At 49.0% G+C, this 19115-nt stretch overlaps 1 protein-coding gene across 2 annotated transcripts in view; it reads right to left on the bottom strand.

Moving 5' to 3' along the window:
* arr (low-density lipoprotein receptor-related protein 6) overlaps nt 1–19115 on the bottom strand; it is a 345664-nt gene that overhangs the window by 174479 nt on the left and 152070 nt on the right. The window lies entirely within an intron of this gene.

Below are 19115 nucleotides of genomic sequence, written 5' to 3'. Positions count from 1 at the left end.
TGCTTTGTTAAGTTTTGGGTGCTGTGCTGGGAAGGCACGTCTTTGTCCCCGGTAATGTGAAGTGATCTCGTGGTATGTCACTGCTTTGTCCTGGCTGCAGAAATTCTCGTACCGCTCACTCATCGAGGGGTCGTTGTCCGCGGCGCGGCGTGTGAGCTCACGAGCCAGGCGGTTGACCTCTTCGTTGGGATTGCAGTGGTCGAGTCCCGTTAACTGTCCCATGTGGGCTGGGAACCAGGATACGTAGATTTGAGCTTTCTCTTCTTTAACAAGGGTTTCTTTGCTCTCGTACTCTCTTATTGCGTTGACGGTGAGTTTTCCTGTGCTTCTAGCTACTAGGCCAGCCGCGAACGTTCGTGCCGCCGTCTTAGAGTCTGTGTATATTGTGGAGTAGGCTTGGCAGCTTTGCAAGGCTAGCGCGATCGCCATTTCCTCTGCTTCGTGGACATGGCTTGTTTGGACGGTTGCCGCGTTTATGAGGTTTCCGTCTATATCAACGACCGCTATGGCAAACGCCTCCCTGCCATAGTAGCGGGCGGCATCTACGAATAGCGCATGCGTGTTGTGTTTTTTTGCCTTGTTTATGAGCGCCCTCGCTCTGTCCTTTCTTCGCCCTTTGTTGAACGTAGGGTGAACGTTGCGGGGGATTGGCTCAACCCTAATGTGTTTCCTCACGTCATTACCAAGTTGTGTTCTTTTCTCTGGTTGAAATATTGGGCAAATGCCTGCGTCTCGTAGGATGAGATGGCCTGCCTGCGTCAACGACAGGCGTGTGATCTGTGCCACTCTCTGAGCCTCGAAAATTTCTTCGGCTGTGTTGTGCAGACCAAGTTGCTCGAGTTTCTCGTTGCTCGTGCTATTGGGCAAGCCGAGTGCCGTTTTCAGTCCCTTGTGAAGCATGGAGTCGACCTTTTTGATTTCAGCCTTCGTAAGTTTCAGAAACGGGAACGCGTATGCTACGTGACTTACAAGAAAGGCGTGATACGCCTTCATGATGTTGTCTTCTAGGAGGCCTGCTCTCTTGTTGGCGATTCTAGCAATACCTCTTGAAAAATTGTTCGTGCTTTTTTCAAGGCACTTGAGTGCTTCTTTGTTGTGGCCCTCCTTGGCGCTTAACGTTAGCCCTAGTATTTTGACCGTATATACTTGCGGTATCGTTTGGTTATTGTCAGCTTTGAGCACTACTTGCGGCTCGTCTTCGCCCGAATTCCGTCGAGGGTGAAAGAGCGTTAGAGTAGATTTAGTGGGGGACAGTGCGAGTCCAGTTGGCTTAAGAAATTCTTCAGTTGTAGTCAGTGCTTGTTGAAGGATTCCTTCCAAGGCACCATATGAGTGGGCACATGGGACCCATATGGCAATATCATCCGCGTATATGGCATGGTGCACGGATGGGATTTGAGTGAGCTTCTCCGACAACTTGTGCATCGCCACATTAAAGATCAATGGCGAGAGCACTGACCCTTGTGGGGTGCCGATATTTCCGAGTCGTTCGGGTTTGCCGCATTGCTCTCCTATGCGTATGATGGCGGTTCGGTTCGCCAGAAAGCCTTTAATGTAGTTGTAGAATTTCTCGCCTAGGTTCATGTGTGATATTTCACCCAGTATGTGTTCATGTTTCACGGTGTCAAAGGCCTTGGCGAGGTCCAGGGCTAATATAGCTTTGGGCGTGTGGAGGAGGCCGTAAAGTATGTGTTCTCTTAACATCAACATGGCGTCCTGTGTGGACAGTGCCCTGCGGAAGCCAATAATGTTGTGTCGAAAGAGCTCATTGCTCTCAATGTGGTCTGTGATACGGTTGAGTATTGCATGCTCAGCTACTTTTCCAACGCAAGATGTGAGTGATATGGGCCTTAAGTTATCGATGCTCAGTGGTTTTCCAGGTTTCGGGATGAGCGAAACCTTGGCTCTACGCCATTCTTTAGGCACAGTACCCGTTTCCCATGCCTCATTTATCTTCTTAGTAATGATTACGATTGCTTTATCGTCTAGATTCCGTAGCAGTTTATTGTCGATTCCATCTGGCCCTGGCGCCGATCTGCCATTGAGTTGTTGTAGAGCGTACCGTATTTCAGCTTCGCTGAATGGTTCGTCTAGCTTTTCTTGCGGTCGACCTCCATATGAGGGATTTTTGTTTTCCCAGGCTACTGATTTGGTTTCCAGTGGGAGATATTTTTGGCCTAGCGTTTTGAGGAGAGCTTGGGATCCACCACTATCCTGGGCGTGCTTGTGCACCAATCGTTCAATTTGCACCTGGGTGCCACCTCTGGTGGGTTTGTCGCTGTCCGCCATAAGGTGTTTGAGCAGCCCCCATTTGCTTCCCTTCCTCATTTTGCCATCTGCTTCGTCACATGTGTTGTTCCACTGCTGGGCGCAGATTGTCTTGGCGTGAGATTCGATTTCGCGGCCAAGGTCCGCGATTTTTGTGCATAAGTGTCTGTTGAGCTTGTTTTTACGCCACGCTTCTTTTAGGTCATGCTTTTTCTGCAGCAAACTGGCCAGGTGAGAGTCCATTGCCTGGATGGATTCATCAGTCTCGACTTCTTTGGTGGCCTCATTCGCTGCCATTTTTAATTCATTTAAGAGAGCTTCATATGATAGTTCTGTATTGCCCTTCTGCTCCCGTATTTTACAGAACTGGTCCCAGTCAGTGATTTTGAATTTTCTTGGCGCTTTCGCCTCGTTTTCAACGGTAATTTCTAGGATGCAGTGGTCGCTACCTAGGTCTTCGGCGAGGTTATGCCAGGTAGCTCTGACGTTTTTGGTGAAGGTTAAGTCTGGCATTGTGTCCCGCTGTACCGAATTACCTCTTCTTGAAGGGAGGGCAAGGTTGTTTATCAGCTGCAGGTCCAGCGCATTCGTGCTTTCTGCTAGCTTGGTGCCTTTGCCTTCGCTTTTTAAGTATCTCCATTCGGTACTCCAGGCGTTAAAATCGCCCGCTACTATGAGCGGATTGTCACCCGCCATTTTTACCGCCGAGGTAAGCAGTCTGTTGAAATCTCTTTTTTTATCTGATGAAGAACTGTAAACATTGAGCACGAAGATGCTTTTTTTAACAGCCCTGTGTGGTAAGATTTCCACCAGAACCGTTTCCAGGCCTTTTTTGTATACGGGGGCGTCCCTTTCGGCGAACATTATGTCCTTCCGGATGAAGGTAGCCACTCCTCGCATCTTGTTCTGCTCGGGGTGCAGGGTCGGCCTGGCTACCCTGTACCCCTGTATGCCAATGCTTTTAGCAGTTTTGCTTTCTCCACATTCCTGTAGCAATATTATATGTGGCTTTTTTTTACAGGCTAGCAATAGTTGTGTTAGTGCTGCTTTGCGTTTCTTAAGTGAGTTACAGTTCCACTGCCAGATCTTAATCTCGTTACGGTCAGCAGCCATTTTGGCTTGGTAGCTTGTGTGCGTCGCAGCTCGTTATTTCCGCGAGATTGCGTGCATTGACTGGTCGGACTTTAGCTCTAGAAGGTATGCTCGGCACGCTTGCCGTAACCGCTGGTTTGTCCGCGCTTAGGCTCTGAGGAGCACCTGCCCCAGCTGGGTTGGCTGCCATCTTCTCTAGGCTCACGAGCCTCTGGTCAGCTTTGTCAGTGTAAGTCTTAAAAGTTTCCATAAACTTGGCAAGCGTGTTCGCCAACGTATCAATTTTGTCGTTGAGCTTAGTTGTCACGGACTCAACATTTTTCAGTAGGGCTTCTTTTTCTATCGAGACCATCTCGATCTCCTCCGTCGTGTCGCTGTCGCTGTCTACGGCTTTGCGTTTGTGTGTGTTGTGGATCGTTTGTTGTGAGCGAGTTGTCGGTGGTGCCGGTGAGCTCGACAGATTAATTCCGTGACAGCTCTCTATTCTAGCTACTGAGGCCCGAAGCTGTTCAAGCTCCTTCTTGAGGGCCCTGTTTTCTTGTTCAAGAGCTACAATACGAGAATCGGGAGCATGCTCTGGCTGTGCCTTACCTTTGGGCTGGCTACTTGTGCTTCGTGCTTCACCTGCAACCCTGCTGGCCCAGGAGCCATTGTTCGGCTGCTGTTGCGTGGCTGTTGGCCTCGTTCTCGATCGGGATCTGGAGCACTCCCGAGATGACAGGCGGTTGTCGGATCTCGACAGGGTCGAGGGGCGCCCTCCGGAACGAGAACGGCCTCTGGATCGAAAACGCCTTCTGGATCGGGAACGCCCTCTGGATCGGGATCTCCCCCTGAATGGAGAACGGTGATGGACGCTCGAGGCGTTCTCTCGTCCCGGCACCTGGTTGTGGCAGGGTTCCTTAAACGTGACAGACGTTGGTGCGTCTTGACGTTGTTGTGCTTGCCACTCTTGCTTTCTGCGTCTTCTTCTCCTTCTCACTATGTATGGAATGTGGAAGCGTCTTTTGCATTCGCGATCTCCGGTGGGGTGATTGCCATCGCAAAGCTTGCATTTCGGCTCGCAGTGATGCACGCCGTCTTCTTGTAGCGTTTCACCGCAGTTGTGACATTTCTTTCTCGTTGCATTTGTGTGCCGGCAAACATCGGCGCGATGGCCGACTCCTCCGCACGTTCTGCAAACATCGACTTGTCGCTTGTAGAGCGAGCAGGGAACCATGGCGGTTCCGCATATCACTGTGCTCGGAACGCGCAACCCGTCAAAGAGGATTGCGACGACTTTGGTCTTTTTAATGCGTCTTGCCTCGATGGCAGTGGGATTTCGGTCGTGCACAATCAGGCATTTGAGCGTTGCGTCGTCAAGGGAGAGGTCAACGTTCTTGATGACGCCCTTGCATGTATTATCGGGTGCGGCCACGTATGCGGCAACTTCGAACGAGCCTTGGTTTGTGTGCAGTTTCTGCACGTTCACGTATGATGTGGCATTATTTTGGTACGGCGTAGAAATAACAATGATGTTTTGCATATTGTTGGGGCAGATCGTGTCCTCCCGTGCTTGTTCGTCGGTGATCTCGGCGGCCATGATGACGGCTCTCGCCAGCAGAACGAGGTCGACTCGGGCTACGTCCAATCCACCTCTGGGTCTCATAATTACCTTGATCTGGTCTTTGGATAGGCGGGGTAGCCTGGAGCTGACCCGCAGGGCGCGGGTTCGAATCCCGGCTGCGGCGGCTGCATTTCCGATGGAGGTGGAAATGTTGTAGGCCCGTGTGCTCAGATTTGGGTGCACGTTAAAGAACCCCAGGTGGTCTAAATTTCCGGAGCCCTCCACTACGGCGTCTCTCATAATCATGTAGTGGTTTTGGGACGTTAAACCCCACATATCAATCAAATCAATCAGGGGTAGCCTGGAAGCGGATACCACACAATGTAGTGCCGATTGACCTTTTTTAAAGCCCCTGGGGTGCTTCGGCTGGTTGCTGTGCTCGACCGTCCCAGCGGCCAGCTCCTCGTTCGGCGGAGTCGTCTGTCTTCGGCGTCCCATGGCGGTGGCCCATCCTGGTCCGTCGAAGATCTCCGCGCTTACTTCCATTCCCTCCACGGTTACGGTGGAAGGCATTTTCAGTGCCTGGTTGTCGGCTGCGACGTACGAAGGTTGATCCAGTAGCTGCCGCGTCTGGCCGAGCCCTTGGCTACGTGTAACGGCTGTACTCCTCGCTAACCCTAGGTGTGGTTAGGGCTAGCGGGGACGCTCGCCGCGTCGCAACTTTAAAGTCCAAAAATATGTCTAAGAGTTCACTCACCGCCAAAAATGGCGTCTCCACTGAAACCGCAGAGCTTGCTTGTTCGAATGAGCACAAAGCCAAGTGATCTTGAAGCATAGAAACGACCGAAAACATTTAGAAAAGCGGGAGCCGACGTTTTCACGTCCGCGCTCCTCGACGCCACCTAGCGATTTCTCATACGGAGTACAAAAGAGCACTGTGTGCCCGGTTCACAGCGCTTATATAGCCATGAAGCACGGGCGCTATCAGCGTGACGTCACACAGGCTTCGCATGACAGAGTTCGTTACTAATCGGTCACAAAATGTCGTTGTAAATAACCCCTGTCTGCTCCTGCTCCAGTAACATGAGGCCTACCACAAGGGTTTGTTCTGGGCTCACTATTAGTATTTTTAATCTATATAAAAGACTTGCTTGTAACTAATAACATATGTATGTTTGCAGATGACTACCAAACCATACTAACCAATCTGACCAGACAACTTTACAGAATGATTTCGCAAACATTTACCAATGATGTAGAACCTGGCTAATGACAATAAACACAACTAAATACAAAAATACGTCATTAACACGCAGGATCAATCGGCTCCAGTTCCCCTACACAATTATTAGCCAGCACTTGGAATCGAATCACTCTTATAAATACCTCGGTGTCACTGTATCCAGTGACTTGATCTGGCGTACGCATATTTAAAACATTGTTTCATCACCTCACAAAACTTAGGGCTTTTTAAATCATCACCTCAAGAGCGCTCCAAAGCACGTAAGATTACTTGCCTACACATCACTCGTATGACCTAAGTTAGCATATGCCTCTGCTATCTAGGATCCGCATCAAGCACATCTCATCAACGCAATAGAATCAGCTAAGAACCGTGCAGCTCACTTCATTTATTCTTCATATTCATCTGGCATCAGCGTTAGGTCTCTAAAATCATTATCCAATCTTCCATCACTCCCTGTGCATTGGCACATTTCTTCGCTTAGTCTTTACTATGAATTCTTTCACAGTTCCCATCTGCATGAAACACAATACATCAAACCCGCAGTGCGCATATCGCTCAGGACAAGCCACCCACTGCAGGTTTTAATAACACGAGCTCGAACATCAACATTTTCCGCTTCATTTTTTCTCCGCACGGCGGAAGACTGGAACGACCTCCCTCCTGCCATTGTCGACATAACATGCCCATCTTTATTTGCACAGCACATAACTGACCATGTTCTACTAGAAAGCATCTGAGTATATTTTTGTGTTCAATAAAATTACATGTGTTAAATTATATGTATGTTTTGTTACAATACAAAGAAATGTACAGAATTGTAACCCATGTAACATACTTTATTTGTTATGTGAGCATGTAAACCCACCCCTTATGTAATACCTCAAAGGGGTCTTTAAGGAAAATAAACTAACTAATGTCAGCACGTCATGATTTACCCATTCTTTCTGCGAATAAAAAGAAATCAATAAAAGAGAGTCTGACGGAATTCGCTATTTATGCCGATTGTTTCAGTAATTCGTGCACTTGCAGGCGAAGTTTTTGCCTGCAACACCTACTTCAAAAACTGGGCTTGAAAGCTTCAATGATCATGTTTTCCCGGCAAAACACATCATGAATTTCGTCACAGCATCTATTATTAAAATCTTTATTTTACCAGAAGCAAATTATCGCATCATGACATGCTGACACAGCGAGAAGCAGGTGACATGCTGCCCCACGTGTCACTACTGTGTTACAGTGTGTTGAGGTAACCACAGTAATATCTCGTTAAGTCAACCATCATTAATTCGAAATTTCAGTTAATTCGGCCACAGCATCTGGTCCCGTACGAAACGTACATTGTTTTATGACTGAAAACTCATTAATTTGGACAAATCCGACCACGCTTCGGTTAATTCGAACGCCCGACCGTGATCAAGTAACAACGGGGAAGCAGCAGCGGATTCTGTCGGCCAAATCGACGACGCACCTAAACAACTTTGGGATTGAATTGCAGCCTCTGAGATTCAAAACTTAGTTCATGCGTAGTACAGCTCGGAGGCACCAAAAAAAAAAAACCCCAAAAAAACGCACACACACATGGTGGTTTAAACAACCCAAATGGAAGGCAGTGCATCGCTACTGTCGTCAGCAACGGGCAACTCACGGATTTGCCTTTCCTTTTTTTCTTGCACATCGAACATGTTTGTGTGATGGTTCAGTTGGATTTCTCACCTCTAGTGTGCTTTAAATTATTTATCTGTACGTGATTACTGCTATCTGCAGTCTTACAGCTTGCTGTTTTTTTTGAAAAGTTCGCCAGTTTTTATTTCGCTATCACTGTGCGTTTTTGTGTGTGTTTGTGTTGTCTACTTAGTGTGCGGGCGCGTGACCGCCACGCGAGCGACGTCGGGATGGCTTCCCCCTCCGTCTCCTGCGGCCCAAACCGCCCCAACTCCCACAGCAAAGAGGGCGAAGAACGAAGCAAAGGATTTGGCTGCAAAGGTCGAAATACTGAATGCGTTGCAAGTGAGAGCATCTCGAAAAAAAATGATGGAAAAGTTCTATGTGAACAAAAGCACGCTGAGCACTTACGTGAAGAACGAAGAGCAGATCATGCAAGCGTATCACGGGGACATGTTTGGCGACCAAAGAAAGAGGCTTCGAACGGCAGCGCATCTCAAGCTAGAAGAAGTGCTGTTGCGCTGGATTGCCGTTTCGTGCGATGAGCGTTCGCCCTTGAGCGGCCCCTTTATCTGCGCACAAGCAGAGAAGTTCGCGGTGACCATGAACATGAGTCCTTCAGTACCTCGGAAGACTGGTTCGACCGCTTCAAGAAGCAACATGGGTTGGTGTTTTGCAACGTGTGTGGTGAAAGAGGTGCAGTTGAAGAAAGTGTTGTGCAGGACTGGCGGTCTAGACTATCCGGGTGCCTTTCTACGTACGAGCCGTGCAACATTTTCAACGCTGATGAGACAGTGCTGTTCCATAAGGCTCTGCCTGACAAGACAATCGCGTTTAAGGGGGACCCGTGCGTCGGTGGAAAATGAAGTAAGAGCGCGTGACAGTTCTTCTGGCTGCTAACATGATCGGCAGAGAGTGGCTGCCGTTGCTGGTGATCGGGAAGGCTGCGAAGCCAAAATGTTTCAAGAATATTAAACAGCTGCCTGTCGACTACCGGTTCAACAGAAAGGCTTGGATGACTGCCGAACTCTTTCAAGCCTGGCTGCACCAGCTCGACCACCGCTTTGCAGCCAAAGCTTGGAAGGTGTAGTTCGTGCTAGACAACTGTAGTGCACACATGAAGGTCCGGGCTCAAGAACATTGAACTGCTATTCCTGCCTCTGAACACAATGGCTTCACTGTAGCCGATGGACCAGGGAATCATACAGTTCGTGAAAAGCCGCTATCCGCGGCAGGTACTGCATGTTGCTCTGCATGGAGTCAGGCAAGCAGTACGAAGCAAGCCTGCTAAGCGCAATCCCATGCTCACATACGTGTGGAACAACACACCGCCTGCAGTAGTCGCAAACTTCTCTAGGCATAGTTGCTTCGTGCATGACGTTGCTGATCCAGGTGTGGTGGTCAATGAGGAAACTGGTCTAGCATCGTGCCAGCTGATGTGCCTCTTGGCGATTACTTTGCAATTGACAGCGATGTTGCCGTGGTCGGCACAGTGACCAACAGCGATATCGTCGCCGAAGTCTTGAACGGCAAAGGGGAATCGGCTAACAAGGGTGTAAGTTATGCTGACGAGCGTCCACACTTACTATGACGAAGGCTGCCCATGCATTGGCCGTTTTGGAGGACATATGCATGCTTTCTTCAGACAGTATGCGCGGACTAAGCCACCGACAGGAACTTCGCAAAATTGTGATTTGGTCGCACTTTGCGTCCGTAAAGCAAACCGTGATCACAGACTTTTTTAAGAAATAAGTCTGATGGTGTAAGAGACATTTTTCAAGTGTTTTGTTCGTAGTCGCGATAATTCGTACGCTTGGTTGATTCGGACATTCTCTCCAATTCCGTGAAGTCCGCACAAACGGCATTTTACTGTACTGTGTTGAGGTCTTGTTTTTCCCAGGCGCATAGTCACGAACTTTGAATTTTCTGTCTATTTTTTTTTGTTTTCAGTGGCAGCAACAAGGCTTGGCATTCTCCTTTGCTTGCGGCAAAATTGTGCCCACGTATTGCAAGAAAACATAACCCTGAGAGCTGCTAACTAGCGGGCACAGCAAACGACTAGCCCTGATCGCCTTTTTAAAGTTCCTTGCATCCCACTTTTTGTATGTTCTGTGAATTCAAAAACCCGCTTAATTTGGACATTTATCGCAGTCCCTCCTAGTAACTTCAAATTAACAAGGTTTTACTGTATTCTTGGTGGTAAAATCAGGGCACTATTTCTTGATGTGAACCTGTACCACCTGAAAAGGTGTCTTCAGTGCAGTGCAATGATGCCAAACAGTGTAAGCACCTGTCGAAGGAAAATCTTTTTTGCCACGAAGTCCCCTTTCAAATTTAAAGGAGCCCTGCAACACTTTTTGAGCACTGTCAGAAAGCGCTGTCGATCGGTAGTCGAGGCTACCAAAGACACTCGAGCCAAGTATTATAGCGCAGCACGCGGTCTGCAACTCAAAATAAATTCTCAAAGTCAGCTAAAGATTGCTCTCTTCTTTCGGCAAATGACTCCACAAGCTCAAAAAGCATCCGCGACGTATTTTCTTTCCCCGTGCCATTCCTTCCTGCTCAGCCTCCAGCGTTTTCGTTGGGACGAGAAGAATGCACTTGCAGCCTGTGAAAATTCTTTGTAACTCTGCTCATACGAAACGGATTCTAAAAACTCTTGTGGCGGTGAATTCCTCAGGCAATAAGCTTCTTTAGTGAATCCATTCCATGGCTTCTTAAATAAGTTTAGCAGGGCCCCTTTAAATTACATTATTACCCTAAAATCAATTCATTTTATTATTATTAAGCTTGAAAGCTTATCATGATGGCTTTTATGCTCTAAGTATCATAAATTTTAAAATGTTACACATTTTTTGTTTCAAAACTCGCATCCAGCCGAAAGTCAAATTGTGCAATCCTGCTATTTTATGAACTTGTTACGACTTTTTTTTGAGCAAAAAACAAAGGGCATTTGCATAGAGGCCCTATTTAAATTTTTTAAAAAATATTGTGCAGGCTATATGTCATTTATGCTATTCGAATTCGATTCGAAATTATTCAATCAAAATCAGTATTTGCTTCGAATTTGCTTTGAACCTAAAATTCACTATTTCCACAAGCCTACACGCAACGTGTTTTTTTTTTTTTAATATTTGAAGACTGCTAAAGTCTCTAAAAGGTCAGGCAATTTACATTCAGTAGTTAAGGCAGGGTGGGGCATTAGAGCAGCACCATCTCACTGCAGACATGATATCAAGAACCTGTATTACAGTTCACGTTTTTACAAAACCAGCAATATTGCATAACTGTCATGTTTTTTTAGAAACAGCAGACGGGAAAGCAAGATCTAGTTACACAAACCTACATCACTTGCCATGAACAGTGAAAATCAGTCTTACTGTTATCATGCAGGATATTCATTAGACCCATTAATAAAGCTGTGCCAATCATTGAATGTCGTGTTTACATTTGTCACAGAAAGGGACGTTTAGACGTGCGTACCCTTCAGGTTGATTCAACACCAACAACCTCTCCTGCTGATTCTGTGCTCGTGGCTGCCTCAATTCTGCACAATTCACTTTTGTATCAGTTACAGTTAAACATGCTTCATATAATGAATATAACGAACCTTCATATAACGAATTTCTAGATATAACAAAGTTTTTCTATTCCCTACCGTCCCTCCATAAGAGCACAAGTATTTGTGACCTCTATGTAACAAGGTAACTGCGCGAGACAACCTTGATATAACGAATTTTCCCCACAGACAATCTTGGAATTTTTCTCTGCATTTCGGCATTTTGGTACGAGCATGCATCTTCCGCCCCTGCCCCGCCGCCACAGAAGCGTGAAGCGGTGGCGACGGGCAGGCGGGCCTGCACCTTACAAGCTGGCGTTTCCCCCTTTCTCGCCGCCACAGTTGCGTGCGCGGGTGTGCCCCCTCTCCCACCTAAACCAAAATTTTAAAAAAAAACTACTTTTTGCACATTGGCAGTGCGACGCTTTTACCCAATAGTTTACCCACTTTACCCAATAGTTTCAGCGGTAACTTTGTCTGTGTCCGTGTCGTTCGCTCTTCGTTTTCTACGCTGTGCGCGCGTGCATATTTCACTGCGCGCGCATGGTGTGTCCCTCGACGACGTTTAGCTTTGCTTTTTTTTATTGCAATAGCAATCATGTATATGGGAAGTTTCAGCTGGGTTTTTGCCGCCGCCGCCTTCATTCACCGTATATGTGTAGTATGTACCTATATTTATGGAAACTCAAGAAACAAAAAAGCCCCCTGCGCTCGGCTTGTCACGATGTGCCGACGGCTGCTTATCTCCTACGTGTAATTTGCCCCACGAATACAGAGGGGGGTGAGGGGGGCTATATGCTTGTGCGCGTGCGCTTATCCTTCAGTGGGAAGAATCGCACGCCTTTGACTTTGACTGGAACGATTGCGTTTGCTCTTTCAACACAATCCCTTCCCGTTGAAACAGCACTGATACTCGCCGAGATAGCAAGCGTGCGAGCTACCGCGACCACCCTTAAAATTCAAGCTCATTATTGCTACTCGAGCGATTCCTCCGCCCCCCTCCCCACGTTGTTTCATGCTCGTTTAAGACAGATGGTTTACTTTCTGTTTGAGCATTCAACGGCAGTTTGAACACGCGGGTGATATTATGCACTTTTCAGGCAATAGGGATGGGCCGACTCATTTGATCTCTGCTTCAGTAGCGCTCGCGCGCTTTTACCCGCTTGTGGAAGTTATAACGCGCAAGGGCATGTTGTCAATTTGAACGCGCAAGGGCATGTTGTCAATTTGGACTTGCTGCGGAACATGGCGGGGACAGCAAGAACCTGCCGAGAGGGTCCATATAATTGCTATTGTAATAACGGTGCAGTGTTTTACTGTAAAATGAGTGTTTGGGGTTAGCTTTGCTTTCAGTCTTTTTTTTATTTAATTTGCACGTTTACTTTCCGAATTTTCGTACCGAACCTCCATATAACGAGAACCTCTTTATAACAAATTTTTCCGGGAATTTATCAATTTCATTATATCCAGGTTCAGCAGTATTTGATTTGCACTGAAAGCTTATTACAAACCTCAGATGGATTCAAGCCCAGCAACCTCTCCTCCTGATTCTGTGCTTATGGCTGCCTCATGTCAAAGGTGCCCCTCTCAACATGTGGACTTCTTCGCTATTTACTTTAGCATCAGTTGTTTGGTTGCAGCATGTACTAACTAGCTTGGTCACACACTTCAGATGAATTCAAGCCCAGCAACCTCTCCTTCTGATTCTGTGCTCATAGCTGCCTCAAGTCAACAGTTGCCACCTCAACAGGCCATATGCACTATTTGCTCTAGTATCAGTTGTTTGGTTGTGGCATATACTGACAAGCTTAGTCCACACACTTTAGATAGATTCAAGCCCATCAACCTCTCCTTATGATTCTGTGCTCTTGGCTGCCTCAAGTCACCCCATCAGGTAACTATGGAACTCCGCTGACTGTATTCTTCAGTGTTGGTCGAAATCATTCAAGGTTTTATGTAGTATGTGGGGATCTGAGGCGCACCCGCATTCATTTTGCAGGCATTCCACCATACGACCACTCTCTTTTTCCTTTCCCGTGCTCTGGTAACGATAGATGCTCTGGTAACGATAGCGATAGATGGTGCCATGCGCGGGCGTGACGCGTGTGCTCGGGCGTTGCGAGAATCGGCGAGGCCGAGTCACGTGCGCGCTAGAAAGGGTCACTTTGTTGGTCAGCGCCCAGTAAGTACGTGGTTTTTTTTCGTCCACGTCCCCTTTGGGAATCACCGGAGTGTAGCCTGCCTGGGTGCCTAGGCAACCTCGGCGGGCGTGTTTACCTAAGTGTTAGCTTCAGTGCCGTACGCTAAGCCAACAGCGGTGCCTAGTGCTTGAAGTGGTCACACCATGCCAAGCCGCACTTGCAGTAGGCCTACGTGTACGAGGTTCGCCCTAACTCTCGCGACCAGGCTCAGTGATCATTGTGAGTGCGCGCAGCGTAGCCTCAAGAGACCTTTTTCCCGACCGGCGTGTCAAAGCTCGCCATTGCCAGCTGAGACGTGCCCGCGGTTTTCCCTTATAGGGAACGTGTGCATGCGGGAGCCTTTGCTCTCCGCGCCCCAGGAGCGAACGTTGTACTGTTGTTCGGGGTGCCGCCAAAGGCAATAAAGTGTTTGTGTATTGCTGTTAATCAAACACTGTCTGTTTTGTCGCGCCGCGCTAAACGCTTTGTTCGTTGAGCGCGCGCGGAGCGGTGCGCTACACGTGAGTAGGTGACAAGACGCGGCCCTGTGGCTTGCTAAGCCTGAACCAGCGGTGATCATCCGCTACGGTGAGTACGGAGGTCACCCCACTGGCGCCCAATGCAATATCAAAGGTTCATTAAGCCTTTCATAAGACTTATCCGAGTCAGCCCGCCTTTGAAAATTAGGCTCACCGTGTTATACGCGTTATGTTTGCTACGCACGAGTTTTGTCCACTGACGCTTTTAGCAGATACCGCACTGCTGGAGAACAGGGCCAGTGCCCCCCTTGAGCATCACAATCCAGCACTCTCACTTTGTCACAAGCCCCAGACGGGATGACGTGAGGCGCTACGTAACAGCCACCACTGGAGAGGTAGCGTGTTTTGGGTCTGGGGCCATAGCCCAACCGGAACAGTGCAAACGGGCAAATTGGACTGCTACTGCTCCCTTTGGAATGCATGGCTGTTCCATTTCACAGCGCTTCGAAATGGCTCTCAGTGGAGCTTCTGGAGCCCAGATCAAAAACGCGACCTCAGCCGTTGCCGAATTTTGCCCGCTGGCTGCTACGCAACCTTGCAGCCAAGCTCACTTCGAGCACGCGCCTGTACCGCAAGCCACAAGCGGCCTAGCAATTTCACGTGAAGCTGCCCCAAGAGGCAGCTGTGTATGACAGGTGCTCCCCAATGGCGCGACGGCTGGCATCCATTTTGAAACCACGCCGCTTATCAAGCTCGGAGACGGTTCCCTATCGCCTGCCTGCGCCGCTAATGCACCGACAGTTTCCTCTGAAGCGGTCGCACAGATGATGCTGCAAAATGCGGCCCAAACACTTTCGGCCATTCCAAAACACTCTAATCCCGCTGTCATGTTGGCCAATGACCCTACCAGCTCGAAGCTGCTTCGTCTCGAGAAAAGGACCGCGATGGAGTGCGCTGCTTCCCCTGCCGTCAATGAGGGCACATAGCGAGGGAGTGCTCCGCGTTTGTGCTTCCTTTGAGGCAGGGAAATGGGAGCGCGGGCCTTTTGTGAAAGCATGAGAGGCCAAACTCTTGCTTCTCCCCTCTGCGTACCGAGTAAGCAGTCTTGCTGGTGCGCAAACACCATTTATTTCGGTCACCATTGCCAGCCGCATATTCTTGGCGTTGCTGGACGCAGGCGCAAGCCCTTCGTTGTTTAGAGAACAGGTGTTGTCCCCTTTGCAGAAGCACTCAGTGCTCTTGCGGGACAGCCGAATGACATCCACCCTCGCGAAAGGCGTGGCCCAGTCGGCAGACGCCACGAGGTTTATTGTCAGATGGGGAGGCCGAATGAGATGCGCGCGTTTGGTTCATCTTCCAGGGCTCAGTGTTCCTGTGATTCTCGGTCGAGACTTTCTCCTAAAAACCGGTATTGTAGTGGGCATTGCGAATGGAGGTTATCGCGACGGACCTTTTTCCGAGCTAAAGCCGTTCATCAGCCCATAGGCGTTTTTTGTTGCCTGTGCAGCAGAGGCGTCGAAACGGTGTCGTGTGCAAACTTCGGGGGCAGGCCCCTGCGCTATGCACTCGTCGGCTCAAAATTTTCATTGGGATCGAGCGGCAGACACGAAGAGGCTCCGCATCTTTTAATCGCCTGTGCGACTCAATTGGATGATACACAGAAGGCTCCTCTGTCGGCACTGTTACGCGAATAGATGAGCTCTTCACCGATCAACCAGGCTGTACCGAGTTGGTGATCCATTCAATCTAAACTGGCGACGCGCTTCCTTTGAAGTGTAAACTAGGCCCCTTAACCAAGCCAAGAGGCAGGTAATTGACGGCTTCCTGGACGAGATGCTCTCAGCTAGCATTGTTCACCATTCATCCAGCGCCTGGGCGTCTCCAATTGTGTTGGTGACTAAAAAAGATGGCAGCCATCGCCTGTGCGTAGACTACCGCCGTCTGAACAGAGTGACTTGTAAGGATGCCTATCCGCTCACCACACTTGGGATGTAAAACCAGCGCAAAAGATATAGACAAGGACGGAGGAAGTGACGACACCGCACTGAACTCGCAACTAAACTTCATAGGAAGACACACGCACATATATCATGCAGTCGACCCGGTCCCGTGGCAAACCAAAGGCGTCTGCGCGGCATAGCAAACAAGGTACGAAACATGCCTAATCATAGTGAACAGCAACACGTGTGTAACACACCTTCATACTTGCCAAAAACATATGCAGCAGTCCATAACAAACTAATAATCACTTTAACATGGCAGCGCTGAACTCAGGTACCGAACCTCCTTTTCACCAAGGGCCACAGACGGCTTACTTACACATTTTTCCCCCTCCCTTTCAATAAAAAAACGCCTCCATCACTTCCCTGGTGCACTTGTCCCGATGGCGAAACAGGCTTTGTCTGCCATAGGTTGGCAGCCACACTCCCTACAAGTGCAAGCAAGGCTGCTCGCAAGTGCAACCCGCCAGCAGCTGCTAAAGAAGTTAAGTGTTCCCTTAGTCTCACGTTAATGCACCACCCGGTTTGTCCTATATAAACCCCCCCACATGACAATGGCAACATATATACAACACACAATTTATACTGAACATATCTACTTTTTCTCTTCTCCAAACAGAAAGAGCAGGTCTTTCGTAAACCCGAACTTTTTTTATGCACACGGGAGCGAATACAGGACAACTTCTTGGGAGCGGACATGACTACACGTACCCCATACCTACTGGCCACATTTTTCAAGCAATGTGAAAACTCATGCATGTGTGTGTGTCGACTGCATGGTATATGTGCGTTGGCTTCTGTGATGTAGTACCTTAAAAATGCGAGCATAGCAGACGACAGCGCCACATCACCTGGAAGATGAGAAAAATGAAGAGGCATTGCAGGGCGCCCATTAAAAAAAAGAAGAGGAGACGCTCGTGGAGAACGAAGCCGTTCGGACGCCGGCAAGACGACGCAAGGAAGCCTAGGGCGAACCCGCAACTACGCGCGAGGTTCGAAACGCCGGGTTCCTGTCCTCGAGCCATTGACGTCCTCGGGGCACGGCGTGTCGGCGTGGCCAGCACGAGTTCTCGGTGAGTGGTCCTGTGGACATCTCCGGTACGGCGAGCGCCCTCGAAAGACCGGAGCTGCTGACCACGTCTACCGAGCCGACGTCGCTGACAGTGTGCGGCTACGCCTAGACCTGGTGATGCCCTCGACAGTGGTATGCTGACCTGGCACCCAAGCGACGACTGCATCCGAGCACGCAACGGGTCCCACTTCAAGGCACCGGGCTACGGCACAGACTGTGAGACTGGTTACTCTTTTCTTTTGTGTGTGAACTACGCGTGTGTATAACTTATAGTACTGTATGTGCAATAGTTTTTGTTCTTCGTCCAATATAACTCCCGTTTGTTTTCCTCACTGTCTCCATCTTCCTCGCGTCACACGCCTTGCTATGTGACGAACCTAACACACGACATATCTGGCGTCCGCGAGACAGGACTACTCTTGTTACATCTAAGGAGAGTATCACATCGCATATGCGTGTGTGACGGTCGATGATGGAGGCAGATAAGCTGACGGCGATCGGAAAGGAATTGGGGTTAAGTGGATCAGCACTAAAAGAATGGATGGACCAAGAACGCGCACGCGAAAAAGAGGCACGTGACGCTCGTCTGGCTGAACGAAATGCCGCGAAAGAAGCCGAGGCAGAGGCAGTCGCTAGATTACAAGCAGAGAAAGAAGTTCTTGAGCTCAAGTTAAGGTTGCATCAGTTAGGTGCGACAGCAAGTAGCACAACTACTGGGCAGCTTACCGAGGATGCGCCCGTAGGCACCACGCAGAGCTACCGAAGTCCACATAAACTCATCCCAGCCTTTAACGAGGAACGCGATGAGCTGGACGCATATATACAGCGATTTGAGCGCGTCGCTAGTAGTCAAGACTGGCCGCAAGACAAATGGGCCCTATCACTAAGCCTTTGCTTGACCGGAGAGGCCTTGAGTGTAGTTGGTAGGATGGCAGCAGAACATGCCACAGACTACGTAACGTTGAAGAAAACGCTACTACAACGCTTCAGGTACACAGAAGAAGGCTATCGGACAAAGTTTCGATCAGCTAAACCAGATAATTCTGAAACGGGCACGCAGTTTGCCGGGCGTCTATTAGGTTATTTTGACCATTGGCAAGAAATGGCCAAGACAGACCGGACCTACGATGCTCTGCGAGACAAAATTGTCTCGGAGCAGTTTCTCGCGCAATGCCATGAGAAACTCGCTGTGTTTCTTAAGGAAAGAAACTGTGAGAACCTTGAAAAACTTGCGGAGGCTACAGACCACTACTTGGAGGCCCAGGGGTTGATTAACCTTGGCAAATGTAAAGGCGATATCCTGAGCAAGCCTTCAGGTCAAACTCGAACGTCTGAGCTGCAAGATGACAAAGAGAGACCGCAGTGTTTCCTTTGCAACAAAAAGGGTCACAGAGCAGCTGGTTGCTGGACCAACACAAAGGGCCCAGGTACAAAGCCACCCTTTTGTGGAAAAGGCCGCCGCACTGGGCATAAAACAGCTGACTGCTCCAAAAGGGCCAACAGCGTTGAGAAGGCCTCATGCTCTTTTCAACAAAGAGATGGAGCCAAGATAATTAATTCAGAGTCGCAGGCTTCCCTTTGTGTTCCTTATAGTCCGGAGTGCGCAGAAACGCGCCCAGCCAAGCTGAAGGAAAAATCGATGCCCACGGGCGAAGGTGTACTCGAAGGATATCCCGCAACAGTACTGCGAGATACCGGATGCGATTCAATCATTGTCAAAAGGTCTCTTGTGGCGGATAGCAAGCTGACTGGAAAGATTTCCTCGATTTACCTCCTGGACGGACGGTTGATGAAGCTGCCTGAAGCACACGTGGAAATTTTTTCACCGTTCTTCACTGGCAAAACTCGAGCCCTTTGTATGGATACTCCTTTATATGATGTTGTCTTGGGAAATGTGGAAGGCGTTCGAGATGCTCACAATCCTGATAACGATTGGAAGAGCCGTCTTTACACCCAGAACACTGCAGAAGAGTACTCTGGCGCAAAAAAATTCGGTTCTGCACACGGACCCTTG

Source organism: Rhipicephalus microplus, chromosome 2, assembly GCF_043290135.1.
Source record: "Rhipicephalus microplus isolate Deutch F79 chromosome 2, USDA_Rmic, whole genome shotgun sequence".
Taxonomy (NCBI): Eukaryota; Metazoa; Arthropoda; class Arachnida; order Ixodida; family Ixodidae; genus Rhipicephalus; species Rhipicephalus microplus.
This window is presented reverse-complemented; position numbering and strand designations above follow the sequence as displayed.